This window comes from Oncorhynchus masou, chromosome 20, assembly GCF_036934945.1.
Source record: "Oncorhynchus masou masou isolate Uvic2021 chromosome 20, UVic_Omas_1.1, whole genome shotgun sequence".
NCBI lineage: Eukaryota > Metazoa > Chordata > Actinopteri > Salmoniformes > Salmonidae > Oncorhynchus > Oncorhynchus masou.
In genome coordinates this window covers 23,837,864-23,855,363 of record NC_088231.1, presented here as the reverse complement: position 1 = coordinate 23,855,363, position 17,500 = coordinate 23,837,864, and the positions used below count along the sequence as shown (strand labels likewise).

The 17,500-nt window shown below is 43.9% G+C and overlaps 1 protein-coding gene across 1 annotated transcript in view; it reads right to left on the bottom strand.

Moving 5' to 3' along the window:
* LOC135507192 (huntingtin-like) overlaps nucleotides 1-17,500 on the bottom strand; it is a 190,479-nt gene that overhangs the window by 18,146 nt on the left and 154,833 nt on the right. The gene's annotated exons all lie outside the window — the stretch shown is intronic.

Genomic DNA, 17,500 nt, shown 5'->3' with positions numbered 1-17,500 from the left:
TGAATACCATTGGGGTTATTATAATATAAACCAGTTTAGTGAATACCATTGGGTTATTATAATATAAACCAGTTTAGTGAATACCATTGGGTTATTATAATATAAACCAGTTTAGTGAATACCATTGGGTTATTATAATATAAACCAGTTTAGTGAATACCATTGGGTTATTATAATATAAACCAGTTTAGTGAATACCATTGGGGTTATTATAATATAAACCAGTTTAGTGAATACCATTGGGGTTATTATAATATAAACCATCAGTTTAGTGAATACCATTTGGTTATTATAATATAAACCAGCTTAGTGAATACCATTGGGTTATTATAATATAAACCAGTTTAGTGAATACCATTGGGTTATTATAATATAAACCATCAGTTTAGTGAATACCATTGGGTTATTATAATATAAACCAGCTTAGTGAATACCATTGGGTCATTATAATATAAACCAGTTTAGTGAATACCATTGGGTTATTATAATATAAACCAGCTTAGTGAATACCATTGGGTCATTATAATATAAACCAGCTTAGTGAATACCATTGGGTCATTATAATATAAACCAGTTTAGTGAATACCATTGGGTTATTATAATATAAACCAGTTTAGTGAATACCATTGGGTTATTATAATATAAACCAGTTTAGTGAATACCATTGGGTTATTATAATATAAACCAGCTTAGTGAATACCATTGGGTTATTATAATATAAACCAGTTTAGTGAATACCATTGGGTTATTATAATATAAACCATCAGTTTAGTGAATACCATTGGGTTATTATAATATAAACCAGCTTAGTGAATACCATTGGGTCATTATAATATAAACCAGTTTAGTGAATACCATTGGGTTATTATAATATAAACCAGCTTAGTGAATACCATTGGGTCATTATAATATAAACCAGCTTAGTGAATACCATTGGGTCATTATAATATAAACCAGTTTAGTGAATACCATTGGGTTATTATAATATAAACCAGCTTAGTGAATACCATTGGGTCATTATAATATAAACCAGCTTAGTGAATACCATTGGGTCATTATAATATAAACCAGTTTAGTGAATACCATTGGGTTATTATAATATAAACCAGCTTAGTGAATACCATTGGGTTATTATAATATAAACCAGCTTAGTGAATACCATTGGGTTATTATAATATAAACCAGCTTAGTGAATACCATTGGGTTATTATAATATAAACCAGCTTAGTGAATACCATTGGGTTATTATAATATAAACCAGCTTAGTGAATACCATTGGGTTATTATAATATAAACCATCAGTTTAGTGAATACCATTGGGTTATTATAATATAAACCATCAGTTTAGTGAATACCATTGGGTTATTATAATATAAATCAGTTTAGTGAATACCATTGGGTTATTATAATATAAACCAGCTTAGTGAATACCATTGGGTTATTATAATATAAACCATCAGTTTAGTGAATACCATTGGGTCATTATAATATAAACCAGCTTAGTGAATACCATTGGGTTATTATAATATAAACCATCAGTTTAGTGAATACCATTGGGGTTATTATAATATAAACCAGCTTAGTGAATACCATTGGGTTATTATAATATAAACCAGTTTAGTGAATACCATTGGGTTATTATAATATAAACCAGCTTAGTGAATACCATTGGGTCATTATAATATAAACCAGCTTAGTGAATACCATTGGGTTATTATAATATAAACCAGTTTAGTGAATACCATTGGGTTATTATAATATAAACCATCAGTTTAGTGAATACCATTGGGTTATTATAATATAAACCATCAGCTTAGTGAATACCATTGGGGTTATTGTAATTTTAACCATCAGTTTAGTGAATACCATTGGGTTATTATAATAAAAACCATCAGTTTAGTGAATACCATTGGGTTATTATAATAAAAACCATCAGTTTAGTGAATACCATTGGGTTATTATAATATAAACCAGTTTAGTGAATACCATTGGGTTATTATAATATAAACCATCAGTTTAGTGAATACCATTGGGGTTATTATAATATAAACCATCAGTTTAGTGAATACCATTGGGTTATTATAATAAAAACCATCAGTTTAGTGAATACCATTGGGTTATTATAATATAAACCATCAGTTTAGTGAATACCATTGGGTTATTATAATATAAACCATCAGTTTAGTGAATACCATTGGGTTATTATAATATAAACCATCAGTTTAGTGAATACCATTGGGTTATTATAATATAAACCAGTTTAGTGAATACCATTGGGTTATTATAATATAAACCAGCTTAGTGAATACCATTGGGTTATTATAATATAAACCATCAGTTTAGTGAATACCATTGGGTTATTATAATATAAACCAGCTTAGTGAATACCATTGGGTTATTATAATATAAACCAGTTTAGTGAATACCATTGGGTTATTATAATATAAACCAGTTTAGTGAATACCATTGGGTTATTATAATATAAACCAGTTTAGTGAATACCATTGGGTTATTATAATATAAACCAGTTTAGTGAATACCATTGGGTTATTATAATATAAACCAGCTTAGTGAATACCATTGGGTTATTATAATATAAACCATCAGTTTAGTGAATACCATTGGGTTATTATAATATAAACCAGCTTAGTGAATACCATTGGGTTATTATAATATAAACCATCAGCTTAGTGAATACCATTGGGTTATTATAATATAAACCAGCTTAGTGAATACCATTGGGTTATTATAATATAAACCAGTTTAGTGAATACCATTGGGTTATTATAATATAAACCATCAGTTTAGTGAATACCATTGGGGTTATTATAATATAAACCATCAGTTTAGTGAATACCATTGGGGTTATTATAATATAAACCAGTTTAGTGAATACCATTGGGTTATTATAATATAAACCCGCTTAGTGAATACCATTGGGGTTATTATAATATAAACCATCAGTTTAGTGAATACCATTGGGTTATTATAATATAAACCATCAGTTTAGTGAATACCATTGGGTTATTATAATATAAACCATCAGTTTAGTGAATACCATTGGGGTTATTATAATATAAACCATCAGTTTAGTGAATACCATTGGAGTTATTATAATATAAACCATCAGTTTAGTGAATACCATTGGGTTATTATAATATAAACCAGCTTAGTGAATACCATTGGAGTTATTATAATATAAACCATCAGTTTAGTGAATAACATAGCATGGTTTAGTCTGGCATTAATACTAAGGGAGGACAAGGCTCAGCATGGTTTAGTCTGGTATTAACACCAGGGGAGGACAAGGCTCAGCATGGTTTAGTCTGGCATTAATACCAAGGGAGGACACGGCTCAGCATGGTTTAGTCTGGTATTAACACCAGGGGAGAACAAGGCTCAGCATGGTTTAGTCTGGTATTAACAGCAGGGGAGGACAAGGCTCAGCATGGTTTAGTCTGGCATTAGCACCAGGGGAGGACAAGGCTCAGCATGGGTTAGTCTGGTATTAACACCAAGGGAGGACAAGGCTCAGCATGGTTTAGTCTGGCATTAATACCAGGGGAGGACAAGGCTCAGCATGGTTTAGTCTGGCATTAGCACCAGGGGAGGACAAGGCTCAGCATGGTTTAGTCTGGTATTAACACCAGGGGAGGACAGGGCTCAGCATGGTTTAGTCTGGCATTAACACCAGGGGAGGACAAGGCTCAGCATGGTTTAGTCTGGTATTAACACCAGGGGAGGACAAGGCTCAGCGTGGTTTAGTCTGGTATTAACACCAAGGGAGGACAAGGCTCAGCATGGTTTAGTCTGGTATTAACACCAGGGGAGGACAAGGCTCAGCATGGTTTAGTCTGGTATTAACACCAGGGGAGGACAAGGCTCAGCGTGGTTTAGTCTGGTATTAATACCAGGGGAGGACAAGGCTCTGGTCCTCAACCCAGCGTGGTTTAGTCTGGTATTAACACCAAGGAAGGACAAGGCCCAGCATGGTTTAGTCTGGTATTAACACCAGGGGAGGACAGGGCTCAGCATGGTTTAGTCTGGTATTAACACCAAGGGAGGACAAGGCTCAGCATGGTTTAGTCTGGTATTAACACCAATTACTCAGTATGTAGTCTGTCTGTGTGTGTCTGTCTGTGTGTTACTCACTGTGCTATGGCCTGTAGGTTACTCAGTATGTAGTCTGTCTGTGTGTTACTCACTGTGCTATGGCCCGTAGGTTACTCAGTATGTAGTCTGTCTGTGTGTTACTCACTGTGCTATGGCCCGTAGGTTACTCAGTATGTAGTCTGTCTGTGTGTGTCTGTCTGTGTGTGTCTGTGTGTGTTACTCACTGTGCTATGGCCCGTAGGTTACTCAGTGTGTAGTCTGTCTGTGTGTGTCTGCCTGTGTGTTACTCACTGTGCTATGGCCTGTAGGTTACTCAGTGTGTAGTCTGTCTGTGTGTTACTCACTGTGCTATGGCCCGTAGGTTACTCAGTGTGTAGTCTGTCTGTGTGTTACTCACTGTGCTATGGCCCGTAGGTTACTTAGTATGTAGTCTGTCTGTGTGTTACTCACTGTGCTATGGCCCGTAGGTTACTCAGTGTGTAGTCTGTCTGTGTGTGTCTGTCTGTGTGTTACTCACTGTGCTATGGCCCGTAGGTTACTCAGTATGTAGTCTGTCTGTGTGTTACTCACTGTGCTATGGCCTGTAGGTTACTCAGTGTGTAGTCTGTCTGTGTGTTACTCACTGTGCTATGGCCCGTAGGTTACTCAGTGTGTAGTCTGTCTGTGTGTTACTCACTGTGCTATGGCCTGTAGGTTACTCAGTATGTAGTCTGTCTGTGTGTGTCTGTCTGTGTGTTACTCACTGTGCTATGGCCTGTAGGTTACCCAGTATGTAGTCTGTCTGTGTGTGTCTGTCTGTGTGTTACTCACTGTGCTATGGCCTGTAGGTTACCCAGTATGTAGTCTGTCTGTGTGTTACTCACTGTGCTATGGCCCGTAGGTTACCCAGTATGTAGTCTGTCTGTGTGTTACTCACTGTGCTATGGCCTGTAGGTTACTCAGTATGTAGTCTGTGTGTGTGTAGTCTGTCTGTGTGTTACTCACTGTGCTATGGCCTGTAGGTTACTCAGTATGTAGTCTGTGTGTGTGTTACTCACTGTGCTATGGCCTGTAGGTTACTCAGTATGTAGTCTGTGTGTGTGTTACTCACTGTGCTATGGCCCGTAGGTTACTCAGTATGTAGTCTGTCTGTGTGTTACTCACTGTGCTATGGCCTGTAGGTTACTCAGGATGTAGTCTGTCTGTGTGTTACTCACTGTGCTATGGCCCGTAGGTTACTCAGTATGTAGTCTGTCTGTGTGTTACTCACTGTGCTATGGCCTGTAGGTTACTCAGTGTGTAGTCTGTCTGTGTGTTACTCACTGTGCTATGGCCTGTAGGTTACTCAGTATGTAGTCTGTCTGTGTGTGTCTGTCTGTGTGTTACTCACTGTGCTATGGCCCGTAGGTTACCCAGTATGTAGCCTGCCTGTGTGTTACTCACTGTGCTATGGCCCGTAGGTTACTCAGTATGTAGTCTGTCTGTGTGTGTCTGTCTGTGTGTTACTCACTGTGCTATGGCCCGTAGGTTACCCAGTATGTAGTCTGTCTGTGTGTTACTCACTGTGCTATGGCCCGTAGGTTACTCAGTATGTAGTCTGTCTGTGTGTGTCTGTCTGTGTGTTACTCACTGTGCTATGGCCCGTAGGTTACCCAGTATGTAGTCTGTCTGTGTGTTACTCACTGTGCTATGGCCCGTAGGTTACCCAGTATGTAGTCTGTCTGTGTGTTACTCACTGTGCTATGGCCCGTAGGTTACTCAGTATGTAGTCTGTCTGTGTGTTACTCACTGTGCTATGGCCCGTAGGTTACTCAGTGTGTAGTCTGTCTGTGTGTTACTCACTGTGCTATGGCCTGTAGGTTACTCAGTATGTAGTCTGTGTGTGTGTAGTCTGTCTGTGTGTTACTCACTGTGCTATGGCCTGTAGGTTACTCAGTATGTAGTCTGTCTGTGTGTGTCTGTCTGTGTGTTACTCACTGTGCTATGGCCCGTAGGTTACTCAGTATGTAGTCTGTCTGTGTGTGTCTGTCTGTGTGTTACTCACTGTGCTATGGCCTGTAGGTTACTCACTGTGCTATGGCCCGTAGGTTACTCAGTATGTAGTCTGTCTGTGTGTGTCTGTCTGTGTGTTACTCACTGTGCTATGGCCCGTAGGTTACCCAGTATGTAGTCTGTCTGTGTGTTACTCACTGTGCTATGGCCCGTAGGTTACTCAGTATGTAGTCTGTATGTGTGTGTCTGTCTGTGTGTTACTCACTGTGCTATGGCCCGTAGGTTACCCAGTATGTAGTCTGTCTGTGTGTTACTCACTGTGCTATGGCCCGTAGGTTACTCAGTATGTAGTCTGTCTGTGTGTGTCTGTCTGTGTGTTACTCACTGTGCTATGGCCAGTAGGTTACCCAGTATGTAGTCTGTCTGTGTGTTACTCACTGTGCTATGGCCCGTAGGTTACTCAGTATGTAGTCTGTCTGTGTGTTACTCACTGTGCTATGGCCCGTAGGTTACTCAGTGTGTAGTCTGTCTGTGTGTTACTCACTGTGCTATGGCCTGTAGGTTACCCAGTATGTAGTCTGTCTGTGTGTTACTCACTGTGCTATGGCCTGTAGGTTACCCAGTATGTAGTCTGTCTGTGTGTTACTCACTGTGCTATGGCCCGTAGGTTACTCAGTATGTAGTCTGTCTGTGTGTGTCTGTCTGTGTGTTACTCACTGTGCTATGGCCTGTAGGTTACTCAGTATGTAGTCTGTCTGTGTGTTACTCACTGTGCTATGGCCTGTAGGTTACTCAGTATGTAGTCTGTCTGTGTGTGTCTGTCTGTGTGTTACTCACTGTGCTATGGCCCGTAGGTTAGTCAGTATGTAGTCTGTCTGTGTGTGTCTGTCTGTGTGTTACTCACTGTGCTATAGCCCGTAGGTTACTCAGTATGTAGTCTGTCTGTGTGTGTCTGTCTGTGTGTTACTCACTGTGCTATGGCCCGTAGGTTAGTCAGTATGTAGTCTGTCTGTGTGTTACTCACTGTGCTATGGCCTGTAGGTTACTCAGTATGTAGTCTGTCTCTGTGTTACTCACTGTGCTATGGCCTGTAGGTTACTCAGTATGTAGTCTGTCTGTGTGTTACTCACTGTGCTATGGCCTGTAGGTTACTCAGTGTGTAGTCTGTCTGTGTGTTACTCACTGTGCTATGGCCTGTAGGTTACTCAGTGTGTAGTCTGTCTGTGTGTTACTCACTGTGCTATGGCCTGTAGGTTACTCAGTATGTAGTCTGTCTCTGTGTTACTCACTGTGCTATGGCCTGTAGGTTACTCAGTGTGTAGTCTGTCTGTGTGTTACTCACTGTGCTATGGCCTGTAGGTTACTCAGTATGTAGTCTGTCTGTGTGTTACTCACTGTGCTATGGCCCGTAGGTTACTCAGTATGTAGTCTATCTGTGTGTGTCTGTCTGTGTGTTACTCACTGTGCTATGGCCCGTAGGTTACCCAGTATGTAGTCTGTCTGTGTGTGTCTGTCTGTGTGTTACTCACTGTGCTATGGCCTGTAGGTTACCCAGTATGTAGTCTGTCTGTGTGTTACTCACTGTGCTATGGCCCGTAGGTTACCCAGTATGTAGTCTGTCTGTGTGTTACTCACTGTGCTATGGCCTGTAGGTTACTCAGTATGTAGTCTGTGTGTGTGTAGTCTGTCTGTGTGTTACTCACTGTGCTATGGCCTGTAGGTTACTCAGTATGTAGTCTGTCTGTGTGTGTCTGTCTGTGTGTTACTCACTGTGCTATGGCCTGTAGGTTACTCAGTGTGTAGTCTGTCTGTGTGTTACTCACTGTGCTATGGCCTGTAGGTTACTCAGTATGTAGTCTGTGTGTGTGTAGTCTGTCTGTGTGTTACTCACTGTGCTATGGCCTGTAGGTTACTCAGTATGTAGTCTGTGTGTGTGTAGTCTGTCTGTGTGTTACTCACTGTGCTATGGCCCGTAGGTTACCCAGTATGTAGTCTGTCTGTGTGTTACTCACTGTGCTATGGCCCGTAGGTTACTCAGTATGTAGTCTGTCTGTGTGTTACTCACTGTGCTATGGCCCGTAGGTTACTCAGTGTGTAGTCTGTCTGTGTGTTACTCACTGTGCTATGGCCTGTAGGTTACTCAGTATGTAGTCTGTGTGTGTGTAGTCTGTCTGTGTGTTACTCACTGTGCTATGGCCTGTAGGTTACTCAGTATGTAGTCTGTCTGTGTGTGTCTGTCTGTGTGTTACTCACTGTGCTATGGCCCGTAGGTTACTCAGTATGTAGTCTGTCTGTGTGTGTCTGTCTGTGTGTTACTCACTGTGCTATGGCCTGTAGGTTACTCACTGTGCTATGGCCCGTAGGTTACTCAGTATGTAGTCTGTCTGTGTGTGTCTGTCTGTGTGTTACTCACTGTGCTATGGCCCGTAGGTTACCCAGTATGTAGTCTGTCTGTGTGTTACTCACTGTGCTATGGCCCGTAGGTTACTCAGTATGTAGTCTGTATGTGTGTGTCTGTCTGTGTGTTACTCACTGTGCTATGGCCCGTAGGTTACCCAGTATGTAGTCTGTCTGTGTGTTACTCACTGTGCTATGGCCCGTAGGTTACTCAGTATGTAGTCTGTCTGTGTGTGTCTGTCTGTGTGTTACTCACTGTGCTATGGCCAGTAGGTTACCCAGTATGTAGTCTGTCTGTGTGTTACTCACTGTGCTATGGCCCGTAGGTTACTCAGTATGTAGTCTGTCTGTGTGTTACTCACTGTGCTATGGCCCGTAGGTTACTCAGTGTGTAGTCTGTCTGTGTGTTACTCACTGTGCTATGGCCTGTAGGTTACCCAGTATGTAGTCTGTCTGTGTGTTACTCACTGTGCTATGGCCTGTAGGTTACCCAGTATGTAGTCTGTCTGTGTGTTACTCACTGTGCTATGGCCCGTAGGTTACTCAGTATGTAGTCTGTCTGTGTGTGTCTGTCTGTGTGTGTCTGTCTGTGTGTTACTCACTGTGCTATGGCCTGTAGGTTACTCAGTGTGTAGTCTGTCTGTGTGTGTCTGTCTGTGTGTTACTCACTGTGCTATGGCCTGTAGGTTACTCAGTATGTAGTCTGTCTGTGTGTTACTCACTGTGCTATGGCCTGTAGGTTACTCAGTATGTAGTCTGTCTGTGTGTGTCTGTCTGTGTGTTACTCACTGTGCTATGGCCCGTAGGTTAGTCAGTATGTAGTCTGTCTGTGTGTGTCTGTCTGTGTGTTACTCACTGTGCTATAGCCCGTAGGTTACTCAGTATGTAGTCTGTCTGTGTGTGTCTGTCTGTGTGTTACTCACTGTGCTATGGCCCGTAGGTTAGTCAGTATGTAGTCTGTCTGTGTGTTACTCACTGTGCTATGGCCTGTAGGTTACTCAGTATGTAGTCTGTCTCTGTGTTACTCACTGTGCTATGGCCTGTAGGTTACTCAGTATGTAGTCTGTCTGTGTGTTACTCACTGTGCTATGGCCTGTAGGTTACTCAGTGTGTAGTCTGTCTGTGTGTTACTCACTGTGCTATGGCCTGTAGGTTACTCAGTGTGTAGTCTGTCTGTGTGTTACTCACTGTGCTATGGCCTGTAGGTTACTCAGTATGTAGTCTGTCTCTGTGTTACTCACTGTGCTATGGCCTGTAGGTTACTCAGTGTGTAGTCTGTCTGTGTGTTACTCACTGTGCTATGGCCTGTAGGTTACTCAGTATGTAGTCTGTCTGTGTGTTACTCACTGTGCTATGGCCCGTAGGTTACTCAGTATGTAGTCTATCTGTGTGTGTCTGTCTGTGTGTTACTCACTGTGCTATGGCCCGTAGGTTACCCAGTATGTAGTCTGTCTGTGTGTGTCTGTCTGTGTGTTACTCACTGTGCTATGGCCTGTAGGTTACCCAGTATGTAGTCTGTCTGTGTGTTACTCACTGTGCTATGGCCCGTAGGTTACCCAGTATGTAGTCTGTCTGTGTGTTACTCACTGTGCTATGGCCTGTAGGTTACTCAGTATGTAGTCTGTGTGTGTGTAGTCTGTCTGTGTGTTACTCACTGTGCTATGGCCTGTAGGTTACTCAGTATGTAGTCTGTCTGTGTGTGTCTGTCTGTGTGTTACTCACTGTGCTATGGCCTGTAGGTTACTCAGTGTGTAGTCTGTCTGTGTGTTACTCACTGTGCTATGGCCTGTAGGTTACTCAGTATGTAGTCTGTGTGTGTGTAGTCTGTCTGTGTGTTACTCACTGTGCTATGGCCTGTAGGTTACTCAGTATGTAGTCTGTGTGTGTGTAGTCTGTCTGTGTGTTACTCACTGTGCTATGGCCCGTAGGTTACTCAGTGTGTAGTCTGTCTGTGTGTTACTCACTGTGCTATGGCCCGTAGGTTACTCAGTGTGTAGTCTGTCTGTGTGTGTCTGTCTGTGTGTTACTCACTGTGCTATGGCCCGTAGGTTACTCAGTGTGTAGTCTGTCTGTGTGTTACTCACTGTGCTATGGCCTGTAGGTTACTCAGTGTGTAGTCTGTCTGTGTGTTACTCACTGTGCTATGGCCTGTAGGTTACTCAGTATGTAGTCTGTCTCTGTGTTACTCACTGTGCTATGGCCTGTAGGTTACTCAGTGTGTAGTCTGCCTGTGTGTTACTCACTGTGCTATGGCCCGTAGGTTACTCAGTATGTAGTCTGTCTGTGTGTTACTCACTGTGCTATGGCCCGTAGGTTACTCAGTATGTAGTCTGCCTGTGTGTTACTCACTGTGCTATGGCCCGTAGGTTACTCAGTATGTAGTCTGTCTGTGTGTTACTCACTGTGCTATGGCCCGTAGGTTACTCAGTATGTAGTCTGTCTGTGTGTGTCTGTCTGTGTGTTACTCACTGTGCTATGGCCCGTAGGTTACTCAGTATGTAGTCTGCCTGTGTGTTACTCACTGTGCTATGGCCCGTAGGTTACTCAGTATGTAGTCTGTCTGTGTGTTACTCACTGTGCTATGGCCCGTAGGTTACTCAGTATGTAGTCTGTCTGTGGGTTACTCACTGTGCTATGGCCCGTAGGTTACTCAGTGTGTAGTCTGTCTGTGTGTTACTCACTGTGCTATGGCCCGTAGGTTACTCAGTGTGTAGTCTGTCTGTGTGTTACTCACTGTGCTATGGCCTGTAGGTTACTCAGTATGTAGTCTGTCTGTGTGTGTCTGTCTGTGTGTTACTCACTGTGCTATGGCCCGTAGGTTACTCAGTGTGTAGTCTGTCTGTGTGTTACTCACTGTGCTATGGCCCGTAGGTTACCCAGTATGTAGTCTGCCTGTGTGTTACTCACTGTGCTATGGCCCGTAGGTTACTCAGTGTGTGTCTGTCTGTGTGTTACTCACTGTGCTATGGCCCGTAGGTTACTCAGGATGTAGTCTGTCTGTGTGTTACTCACTGTGCTATGGCCTGTAGGTTACTCAGTGTGTGTCTGTCTGTGTGTTACTCACTGTGCTATGGCCCGTAGGTTACCCAGTATGTAGTCTGTCTGTGTGTTACTCACTGTGCTATGGCCCGTAGGTTACTCAGTATGTAGTCTGTCTGTGTGTTACTCACTGTGCTATGGCCTGTAGGTTACTCAGTGTGTAGTCTGTCTGTGTGTTACTCACTGTGCTATGGCCCGTAGGTTACCCAGTATGTAGTCTGTCTGTGTGTTACTCACTGTGCTATGGCCCGTAGGTTACTCAGTGTGTAGTCTGTCTGTGTGTTACTCACTGTGCTATGGCCCGTAGGTTACTCAGTATGTAGTCTGTCTGTGTGTTACTCACTGTGCTATGGCCTGTAGGTTACTCAGTGTGTAGTCTGTCTGTGTGTTACTCACTGTGCTATGGCCCGTAGGTTACTCAGTGTGTAGTCTGTCTGTGTGTTACTCACTGTGCTATGGCCCGTAGGTTACTCAGTGTGTAGTCTGTCTGTGTGTTACTCACTGTGCTATGGCCCGTAGGTTACCCAGTATGTAGTCTGTCTGTGTGTGTCTGTCTGGGTGTGTCTGTCTGTGTGTTACTCACTGTGCTATGGCCCGTAGGTTACCCAGTATGTAGTCTGTCTGTGTGTTACTCACTGTGCTATGGCCCGTAGGTTACTCAGTATGTAGTCTGTCTGTGTGTTACTCACTGTGCTATGGCCCGTAGGTTACTCAGTATGTAGTCTGTCTGTGTGTTACTCACTGTGCTATGGCCTGTAGGTTACTCAGTGTGTAGTCTGTCTGTGTGTGTCTGTCTGTGTGTTACTCACTGTGCTACGGCCCGTAGGTTACTCAGTATGTAGTCTGTCTGTGTGTGTCTGTCTGTGTGTTACTCACTGTGCTATGGCCTGTAGGTTACTCAGTATGTAGTCTGTCTGTGTGTTACTCACTGTGCTATGGCCCGTAGGTTACTCAGTATGTAGTCTGTCTGTGTGTTACTCACTGTGCTATGGCCCGTAGGTTACTCAGTATGTAGTCTGTCTGTGTGTTACTCACTGTGCTATGGCCCGTAGGTTACTCAGTGTGTAGTCTGTCTGTGTGTTACTCACTGTGCTATGGCCCGTAGGTTACTCAGTATGTAGTCTGCCTGTGTGTTACTCACTGTGCTATGGCCCGTAGGTTACTCAGTATGTAGTCTGCCTGTGTGTTACTCACTGTGCTATGGCCTGTGTAGGTTACTCAGTGTGTAGTCTGTCTGTGTGTTACTCACTGTGCTATGGCCCGTAGGTTACTCAGTGTGTAGTCTGTCTGTGTGTTACTCACTGTGCTATGGCCTGTAGGTTACTCAGTATGTAGTCTGTCTGTGTGTTACTCACTGTGCTATGGCCTGTAGGTTACTCAGTATGTAGTCTGTCTGTGTGTGTCTGTCTGTGTGTGTCTGCCTGTGTGTTACTCACTGTGCTATGGCCTGTAGGTTACTCAGTATGTAGTCTGCCTGTGTGTTACTCACTGTGCTATGGCCCGTAGGTTACTCAGTATGTAGTCTGCCTGTGTGTTACTCACTGTGCTATGGCCTGTGTAGGTTACTCAGTGTGTAGTCTGTCTGTGTGTTACTCACTGTGCTATGGCCCGTAGGTTACTCAGTGTGTAGTCTGTCTGTGTGTTACTCACTGTGCTATGGCCCGTAGGTTACTCAGTATGTAGTCTGTCTGTGTGTTACTCACTGTGCTATGGCCCGTAGGTTACTCAGTGTGTAGTCTGTCTGTGTGTTACTCACTGTGCTATGGCCTGTAGGTTACTCAGTGTGTAGTCTGTCTGTGTGTGTCTGTCTGTGTGTTACTCACTGTGCTATGGCCCGTAGGTTACTCAGTATGTAGTCTGTCTGTGTGTTACTCACTGTGCTATGGCCTGTAGGTTACTCAGTATGTAGTCTGTCTGTGTGTTACTCACTGTGCTATGGCCCGTAGGTTACTCAGTATGTAGTCTGTCTGTGTGTTACTCACTGTGCTATGGCCTGTAGGTTACTCAGTATGTAGTCTGTCTGTGTGTTACTCACTGTGCTATGGCCTGTAGGTTACTCAGTATGTAGTCTGTCTGTGTGTTACTCACTGTGCTATGGCCTGTAGGTTACTCAGTATGTAGTCTGTCTGTGTGTTACTCACTGTGCTATGGCCCGTAGGTTACTCAGTATGTAGTCTGTCTGTGTGTTACTCACTGTGCTATGGCCTGTAGGTTACTCAGTGTGTAGTCTGTCTGTGTGCTACTCACTGTGCTATGGCCTGTAGGTTACTCAGTATGTAGTCTGTCTGTGTGTTACTCACTGTGCTATGGCCTGTAGGTTACTCAGTATGTAGTCTGTCTGTGTGTGTCTGTCTGTGTGTTACTCACTGTGCTATGGCCTGTAGGTTACTCAGTATGTAGTCTGTCTGTGTGTTACTCACTGTGCTATGGCCCGTAGGTTACTCAGTATGTAGTCTGTCTGTGTGTTACTCACTGTGCTATGGCCTGTAGGTTACTCAGTGTGTAGTCTGTCTGTGTGTGTCTGTCTGTGTGTTACTCACTGTGCTATGGCCCGTAGGTTACTCAGTATGTAGTCTGTCTGTGTGTTACTCACTGTGCTATGGCCTGTAGGTTACTCAGTGTGTAGTCTGTCTGTGTGCTACTCACTGTGCTATGGCCTGTAGGTTACTCAGTATGTAGTCTGTCTGTGTGTTACTCACTGTGCTATGGCCCGTAGGTTACTCAGTATGTAGTCTGTCTGTGTGTGTCTGTCTGTGTGTTACTCACTGTGCTATGGCCTGTAGGTTACTCAGTATGTAGTCTGTCTGTGTGTTACTCACTGTGCTATGGCCCGTAGGTTACTCAGTGTGTAGTCTGTCTGTGTGTTACTCACTGTGCTATGGCCTGTAGGTTACCCAGTATGTAGTCTGTCTGTGTGTTACTCACTGTGCTATGGCCCGTAGGTTACTCAGTATGTAGTCTGTCTGTGTGTGTCTGTCTGTGTGTTACTCACTGTGCTATGGCCTGTAGGTTACTCAGTATGTAGTCTGTCTGTGTGTTACTCACTGTGCTATGGCCCGTAGGTTACTCAGTGTGTAGTCTGTCTGTGTGTTACTCACTGTGCTATGGCCTGTAGGTTACCCAGTATGTAGTCTGTCTGTGTGTTACTCACTGTGCTATGGCCCGTAGGTTACTCAGTATGTAGTCTGTCTGTGTGTGTCTGTCTGTGTGTTACTCACTGTGCTATGGCCTGTAGGTTACTCAGTATGTAGTCTGTCTGTGTGTTACTCACTGTGCTATGGCCCGTAGGTTACTCAGTGTGTAGTCTGTCTGTGTGTTACTCACTGTGCTATGGCCTGTAGGTTACCCAGTATGTAGTCTGTCTGTGTGTTACTCACTGTGCTATGGCCCGTAGGTTACTCAGTATGTAGTCTGTCTGTGTGTGTCTGTCTGTGTGTTACTCACTGTGCTATGGCCTGTAGGTTACTCAGTATGTAGTCTGTCTGTGTGTTACTCACTGTGCTATGGCCTGTAGGTTACTCAGTATGTAGTCTGTCTGTGTGTGTCTGTCTGTGTGTTACTCACTGTGCTATGGCCTGTAGGTTACTCAGTATGTAGTCTGTCTGTGTGTTACTCACTGTGCTATGGCCTGTAGGTTACTCGTCTGTCTGTGTGTTACTCACTGTGCTATGGCCCGTAGGTTACTCAGTGTGTAGTCTGTCTGTGTGTGTCTGTCTGTGTGTTACTCACTGTGCTATGGCCCGTAGGTTACTCAGTGTGTAGTCTGTCTGTGTGTTACTCACTGTGCTATGGCCCGTAGGTTACTCAGTATGTAGTCTGTCTGTGTGTTACTCACTATGTGTCTGTCTGTGTGTGTCTGTCTGTGTGTTACTCACTGTGCTATGGCCCGTAGGTTACTCAGTGTGTAGTCTGTCTGTGTGTTACTCACTGTGCTATGGCCTGTAGGTTACTCAGTATGTAGTCTGTCTGTGTGTTACTCACTGTGCTATGGCCCGTAGGTTACTCAGTATGTAGTCTGTCTGTGTGTTACTCACTGTGCTATGGCCTGTAGGTTACTCAGTGTGTAGTCTGTCTGTGTGTTACTCACTGTGCTATGGCCCGTAGGTTACTCAGTGTGTAGTCTGTCTGTGTGTTACTCACTGTGCTATGGCCCGTAGGTTACTCAGTATGTAGTCTGTCTGTGTGTTACTCACTGTGCTATGGCCCGTAGGTTACTCAGTGTGTAGTCTGTCTGTGTGTTACTCACTGTGCTATGGCCTGTAGGTTACCCAGTATGTAGTCTGTCTGTGTGTTACTCACTGTGCTATGGCCCGTAGGTTACTCAGTATGTAGTCTGTCTGTGTGTGTCTGTCTGTGTGTTACTCACTGTGCTATGGCCTGTAGGTTACTCAGTATGTAGTCTGTCTGTGTGTTACTCACTGTGCTATGGCCTGTAGGTTACTCAGTATGTAGTCTGTCTGTGTGTTACTCACTGTGCTATGGCCCGTAGGTTACTCAGTATGTAGTCTGTCTGTGTGTTACTCACTGTGCTATGGCCTGTAGGTTACTCAGTGTGTAGTCTGTCTGTGTGTTACTCACTGTGCTATGGCCTGTAGGTTACTCAGTGTGTAGTCTGTCTGTGTGTGTCTGTCTGTGTGTTACTCACTGTGCTATGGCCTGTAGGTTACTCAGTATGTAGTATGTCTGTGTGTGTCTGTCTGTGTGTTACTCACTGTGCTATGTCCTGTAGGTTACTCAGTGTGTAGTCTGGCTGTGTGTTACTCACTGTGCTATGGCCCGTAGGTTACTCAGTATGTAGTCTGTCTGTGTGTGTCTGTCTGTGTGTTACTCACTGTGCTATGGCCCGTAGGTTACCCAGTATGTAGTCTGTCTGTGTGTTACTCACTGTGCTATGGCCCGTAGGTTACTCAGTGTGTAGTCTGTCTGTGTGTTACTCACTGTGCTATGGCCCGTAGGTTACTCAGTATGTAGTCTGTCTGTGTGTTACTCACTGTGCTATGGCCCGTAGGTTACTCAGTGTGTAGTCTGTCTGTGTGTTACTCACTGTGCTATGGCCTGTAGGTTACTCAGTATGTAGTCTGTCTGTGTGTTACTCACTGTGCTATGGCCTGTAGGTTACTCATGATGTAGTCTGTCTGTGTGTGTCTGTCTGTGTGTTACTCACTGTGCTATGGCCTGTAGGTTACTCATGATGTAGTCTGTCTGTGTGTGTCTGTCTGTGTGTTACTCACTGTGCTATGGCCTGTAGGTTACTCATGATGTAGTCTGTCTGTGTGTGTCTGTCTGTGTGTTACTCACTGTGCTATGGCCTGTAGGTTACTCATGATGTAGTCTGTCTGTGTGTGTCTGTCTGTGTGTTACTCACTGTGCTATGGCCTGTAGGTTACTCTGTGTGTGTCTGTCTGTGTGTTACTCACTGTGCTATGGCCCGTAGGTTACTCAGTATGTAGTCTGTCTGTGTGTGTCTGTCTGTGTGTGTCTGTCTGTGTGCTACTCACTGTGCTATTGCCTGTAGGTTACTCAGTGTGTAGTCTGTCTGTGTGCTACTCACTGTGCTATGGCCCGTAGGTTACTCAGTATGTAGTCTGTGTGTGTGTAGTCTGTCTGTGTGTTACTCACTGTGCTATGGCCTGTAGGTTACTCAGTGTGTAGTCTGTCTGTGTGCTACTCACTGTGCTATGGCCCGTAGGTTACTCAGTGTGTAGTCTGTCTGTGTGTTACTCACTGTGCTATGGCCCGTAGGTTACTCAGTATGTAGTCTGTCAGTGTGTTACTCACTGTGCTATGGCCTGTAGGTTACTCAGTATGTAGTCTGTCTGTGTGTGTCTGTCTGTGTGTTACTCACTGTGCTATGGCCTGTAGGTTACCCAGTATGTAGTCTGTCTGTGTGTGTCTGTCTGTGTGTTACTCACTGTGCTATGGCCTGTAGGTTACTCAGTATGTAGTCTGTCTGTGTGTTACTCACTGTGCTATGGCCTGT